The sequence below is a fragment of the Mesoplodon bidens genome (assembly GCF_964165515.1).
Source record: "Mesoplodon bidens genome assembly, chromosome: X".
Lineage (NCBI taxonomy): Eukaryota > Metazoa > Chordata > Mammalia > Artiodactyla > Ziphiidae > Mesoplodon > Mesoplodon bidens.
In genome coordinates this window covers 78,814,848-78,821,536 of record NC_138163.1, presented here as the reverse complement: position 1 = coordinate 78,821,536, position 6,689 = coordinate 78,814,848, and the positions used below count along the sequence as shown (strand labels likewise).

General features: G+C 34.7%; 1 pseudogene across 1 annotated transcript; it reads left to right on the top strand.

The window, feature by feature from the left end:
• The first annotated feature begins 311 nt into the window (after nucleotides 1-311).
• On the top strand, nucleotides 312-1,457 carry LOC308608594 (dnaJ homolog subfamily B member 6-like; annotated as a pseudogene). Its single transcript has one exon. The product of its transcript is annotated as a dnaJ homolog subfamily B member 6-like (transcript).
• Nucleotides 1,458-6,689: the final 5,232 nt, after the last annotated feature.

The window sequence follows — 6,689 nt, the reverse complement described above, 5'->3', positions numbered from 1 at the left end:
ACAAGAAAGCTAGTAGAACTAAAAAGCAAGTTCTTCATAATTGCAGGGTACAAATGAAAACAAAAATCAGATGTGTATCTGTACATCAGCAACAATCCAAAATGAAATTAAGAATGGAATTCCATTTATAATAATATCTAAAAGCCTAAATCCAAGGAGAGAACGGAAATCTTGGGGAGCTGCCGTCTGCACCTCCATGACCAGCACAGCCATGCCAGAGCCAACAGGAGACCCAGGCCATCACCCCATCACTGCTGCTTCTATCCACCTGCTTCCATGTCCTTGGACTCCTTCCAACAGCTTGCTAAAACATGATGGATTACTATGAAGTTCTATGCATGCAGAGACATGCTTCATCCAAGGATATTAAAAAGGCTTCTTGGAAACAGGCATCAGCATAGCAACCAGATAAAAATCTTGAGAAGAAAAAGAGGAGAGAAAATTCAAATAGCCAAGGTATATGAGGTGTTTGAGATGTTATCACATATTAAAAAATGGGACATCTATGACAGATATGCTAAAAACAAGTGATGGAGGTGGAAGTCATTTTGACAGGCCATTTGAGTTTGGCTTCAGATTCCTTAATCCAGATGTCTTCAGGGAATATTTTGGTGGAAGATACTTTTTTTTATTTGACCTCTTTGAAGACCCACTTGAGAACATATTTGCAGAGGCCCCATGGAAACAAAAGCTGGGGCACAGGGTCATTTTTCTCTGCCTTAAGTGGATTTCCATCTTTTGGAGGTATATGTTCTTTTGACCCAAAATTTACATTGTTCAGTTCACTACGTCATGGGGGACTCACTTCATTCTCTTCCATGTCATTTGGTGATAGTGGGATGGGCAACTTCAAATCTATGTCAACTTCTACTAAATTAATTAATGGCAGAAAAATCACTGCAAAGAGAATTGTCAAGAATGGTGAAGAAAGATTAGAAGTTGAAAAAGATGGCCAGTTAAAGTCCTTAACAATAAAATGCAAGGAGCAGCAGCTATGCTTGGATAAGGAGTAATTGCATGCATTTAACTGAAATGTTAAACTATAAATATAGGAACATTTCCTGAAGATTTAAAATGAATTCAACTTTTAGTATAACTGCACCTAATGTAAAGTATTTATAAACAGTTCACTGGAACCCCTATTTGTCATATGCTTTCAAGTTTATTGTTGGGACCACATAACAGTTCCATATTTTTTGGTCTTTAAAATTGTTGTAAATCTGTATATGCACATTGCTTTTTTTATTAAATGTAATCTAAGGTGGCTTTGATTCTTTTGTACACTAACACCAGCACAGACCTTCTTTTGCATTGTGTTTGAAACATGAGCCAAGTAGTGTCAGTCTGCTGTGAAGTCAGTATTGCCAGGATGAATCTTACACACACACACACACACAAACACACACACACATACATACACAAATTCTATTTTTTTCAGTATTTAGTAGTGAAAGACTTTAATGCATTAATGGTAACACACTTTTGATTTAATATAAATTGAGGATGTTTTCTACTTGTGCATGAATGCTGGCCACTTAGTACATTTTGACAATTGTTTAAACATGTAATGATAAGCTTAGGTTTAAAAAAGTAAAGCTGGTAAGCTGGGTCTTTGTCATCTGCTTAAAAAAAATAATGGAAATGTGAATGTGTTTGATGCATTCCTTCCTGAGTGGGACCTGTAAAAACTTAATTAATTTAATTAATTTATGAATTAAATTCTCAGTAATAAATTTAGACAAAATGCTAGTACACCAAAAATTATAAAACATTTTGCTGAGAGAAATTAAAGAAGACCTAAATAAATGCAAAGACATCCTGTGTTTATGGATTGGAAAACTTAATACTGTTAAGATGAGAATGCTACTCAAAATGATCTACAGATTCAATGCAATCATCAGAATTTTAATGACATTTTTGGTAGAAATCAAAAAGACCCATCCTAAAATTCATATGGAATCTCGAGTCCATGTTAGCCAAAACAATCTTGAAAGAGATGAATAAATTTGGAGGACTTGCAATTCCAAACTTCAAAACTTACTACAAAGCTACAGTAGGTAAAACAGGATGGTACTGGTGTTAAGGACAGACATAGAGATAGGTGGAATAGTATATAAAGGCCAGAAATAAACCCTCACATATATAATCGATTCGTTTTTGACAAATGTGCCAAGACCATTTAGTAGGGAAAGGACAATTTTTTCATAATTGGTGCATGGAAAACTGCATGGATATTCACATGTAAAAGAATGAAACTCGACCCTCATACCATATACATAAATTAACTCAAAATGGATCAAATATCTACATTTATATTGCAAAGCTTTAAAACTCTTAGAAGAAAACACTGCAGAAAATCCTAATGACATTGGCTGTGGCAATGATTTCATGCATATGACACCAAATGCACAAGAGATAAATGAAAAAATAATGGGACGTCATGAAAATTAAGAAATTTTATGCATTAAATGATCCTATGAAGAAAGCAGAAAGACAATCTGAAGAATGCTATAGAATATTTTCAAACCATAAATCTGATAAGAGATTAATACCCAGGATACATAAAAACATTTAAAACTCAACAATAGAAAGACAAACAAACCCACCCCAAATTGGTAAAGGTCTTAAGTACACATTTCTCCAAAGAAGATATACAACCTGCTGGTAAGTTCATGAAAAGATGTTGAACGTGATTAGTCATCAGGGAAATATAAATAAAAACCACAGTAAGATACCATTTCACACCTACAAAGGATGTCTATAATTAAAAAAAAAAGAAAACAAGTGTTGTCAAGAATATGGAGAATTTGGAATCTTTGTGCATTTCTGGTGGGAATGTAAAAAGGTGAAATTGCTATGAAAAAGTTTGGCAATTTTTCAAAAGGTTCAATATAGAACTACCAAATGATACAGCAATTTCACTCCTAGATTTATATCCAAAAGAACTCAAAACAGTGACTCAGATATTTGTAACAAGTTTCATAGCAGCATTATTCACAATAACCAAAAGGTGGAAACAACTGAAGTGTCAATCAACAGGTGAATGGATAAACTATATGTGGTATATTCATACAATGGAATATCATTGTGTCACAAAAAGGAATTACATTTTGATATAGGATATACCATGGGTAAACCTTGAAAACATTATGCTTAGTGAAATAAGCCAGATACAGATGAAAATATAATATTGTATCCTTTCACTTTTATGACACACCTAGAATAGGCAAATTCATAGAGACAGAAAGTAGAACAGAGATTACCAGAGGCTGGGGGCAAAGGATGGGGTTAGAAGCTAAAGTTTTTGTTTAATGTGTATGGGGGCTTTGTTGGGATGATGAAAATGTTTTGGGTATTGATTTAGTAGTGACGTTTACAAAACATTGTGAGTATATTTAATGCCACTTACAAATGATTAAAATGATAAAAAATTATGTATATTTTACCACAATAAAAATGAAAAAGAAATTAAGGCATTTCCAGATCTACAAAAACTGAAGGGTTTTTTTTTACTAGCAGACCTGCCCTTTAATGAATGCTAAAGAGAGTCCTTTAGTTTGAAATATATGGATACTAGACAGTAACTCAATTCGACATGAAGAAATAAAGAACAGCAGGAAAGGTAACTAAATAGGTAAATGTAAATGCCAGTATTATTGTATTTTTGGCTTATAACTTCTTTTTCGCTATATGATTTAAAAGACAGTTGCAAAAAGCAGTAATTATAAATCTGCATTAATGGGAACACAACATGTAAAGATGTATTCTGTGGCAATAGAAGCATACAGATTGGGAGAGGAATGGAGATATGTAGAAGCAAAATGTATACTATTGAAATTATGTCAGTGTTAATCTGAACTAGATTGTTATAAGTTAAGATGTTAATTGTAATCCTAAAGCAACCAGTAAGATAATGGCTAAAAGATATAGTAAAATAAATGACAAGGGAATGAAAATAATACACTAGAAAATATCTATTTAATACTAAAAAAGGAAATAAAATAAGTATGGAGAAACCAAAAAGACATAAGATATGGAACATTAATATCCAAATGCTACAAATAAGTCCTTCCTTATCCATAATTACTTTAGATGTAAGTGGACTAACCTCTCCAATTAAAAGGCAGAGATTAGCAGAATGGATTTTTTTAAAAAAATGATCCAACTAAATGCTGTCTACAGATACTTTAGTTTTAATGACACAAATTGTTTGAAAGTAAAAATATAGTGTACGGAAACTACTCACAAGAGAGCTGAAGTTCATATGCTAATATCAGACAAAATAGACTTTGAAATAAAATTGTCACTAGAGAGAAAGGACATTTTTTTTTTGGCTGCATTGGGTCTTCATTGCTACACGTGGGCTTCCTCTAGTTGCGGTGAGCAGGGGCTACTCTCCATTGTGGTGCATGGGCTTCTCATTGCGGTGGCTTCTCTTGTTGCAGAGAACAGGCTCTAGGTGCATGGGCTTCAGTAGTTGCAGCACGTGGGCTCAGTAGTTGTGGTGCATGGGCTCTAGGGCACACAGGCTTCAGTAGTTCTGGTGCGTGGGCTCCATAGTTGTGGCTCACAGGCTCTAGAGTGCAGGCTTAGTAGTTGTGGCACACAGGCTAGTTGCTCCATGGTGTGTGGAATCTTCCAGGACCAGGGATCGATCCCGTGTCCCCTGCATTGGTAGGCGGATTCTTAAACACCACACCACCAGGGAAGTCCTGAGAAAGGACATTATATAATGATGAAATCATCAATCCCTGGAAAAAATATAATAAATTAAACACCTCACAACAGAGCACCTCACAACAGAGCTCCAAAATGTATAAAGTAAAAATGGAGAGAATGGAAGGGAGAAATAGGTAATTTAATCATAAGAGTTGGATATTTCAATACCCTACTTTCAATAATGGACAGAAACAGTAGATAGAAGATCAGCAAGGAAATGGAAGACTTGAACATCCCTAATTACCAAGCAGATCTAATAGTTACCTATAGAACACTTCACCCAATTTCATCAGAATATTATTCTCAAGTGAACCTGGAACACTGTGAGTGATAGATTGTATCTTAAGCCATTAACGTGTTAATACATTTTAAAAGGATTTAAATCATACAAAGTAAGTGTTGTAACTAAAGTGAAATGAAATATGAAATTAGTAACAGAAGGAAATTTAGAAAAACCACAAAATGTGGAAATCAAACAACACACTACCAAATAAGGAATGGGTTAAAAAAGAAATCATAAGGGAATGTAAAATGGTGCATTTGCTGTGGAAAATAAGTTTGGCAGTTGCTCAAAAAGGTAAAATAAAGTTGCTTTATGACACAGGAATTCCTCTCCTAGGTATATACCCAAGAGAAATGAAAACGTATGTCCATACAATACTTGTACATGACTGGTTATAAGAACATTATTCATAATAGCCAAAAAATGAAAATAACCAAATGTATTCAATACATTAAATGCTGGATGGACAAATAAAATGGATGTGGACAGATAAAATGTGACATAACCATCCAAAGGAATATTATACAGAAATAAAATGAAATGAAGAACTGATATATGCTTCAAGATGGATAAACCTTGAAAACATGCTAAGTGAAAGAAGCCATATGCAAGAGGCTACGTATTCTGTGATTCCACTTATATGAAATAATCAGAATAGACAAATCTGTAGAGACAAATCTATAGAGATAGAAATCTGTAGAGTAGTTATTGCTATCATATGGGAGGAGAGACAAACTAGGACTAACTACTAATAGGTATGGCTTGGTTTGGTGGGTGGGGGTATCAATAGAAATGTTCTGGAATTAGATACTGGAGATGGTTGCAGAACCTAGTGAATGTCCCCAAAACCACGGAAGTGTACCCTTTAAAGTGGTGAATTTTACCTCATGTAAAGTACATGTGAATTTTAAAACCCTATAGGTCCCCCATATGGCCACAAATTATTTACAATCCTCCCACATGCAAAATATACTTACCCACTACAAAGGCCCACAAAAGTCTCATCTCACTATACCGTCGGCTCAAAGTCTGTGAAATCATCATCTAAATCAGATCCATGCACAGATGAAGTTTTCTCAGGTATACTTTCTTAAGTAAATCACCTCAAGTATAGTTCTCGATCTGAATTATGTGCACTCCATTTGCCCAACATACAGGGTCGAGAGTGATAAAGAAAACCCCTATGGGTATTCCTATTCAAATAGGGAGAAAATGTGAAGCACAAAGAAGTACATAGAAATTCTGAAATCCAGACAGGAAAGTTTTGTAAATTTCTTCATTAAGGACTCAGCCCCATTCCTGCCCAGGAATGGCTCAGTCCTTACTCATTGTTCTTGGTTCCACCCTTTGAGTCATCCTTCCTTTTATTTGCTAGGTAAGCTATATTTTCAACTATGTAGTTTTTGTGGTTTGCTCCCTGCTAGTAGGTTTCGGAGGTTCAAAGTCCTTTTTTCCTTTTTGTAGTGTTTTTGTCCCTGTCAGTGAAAGTTGGTGGTATGTCTGGAAATGTAATTCTTTTAAAATCATTTTGGTCTCTTATGAATAAACACCACACGCTGAATTTCTTCCAATTAAACCCTTCTTCACCCTGGTCTTATGTCAGGAGGGTTGTATAATAAAGTTTTTTATGTTTCTTAGATACTCTTCTTTGATGAAGATACTCTTAGGCACAACCTTAAACTCTAAA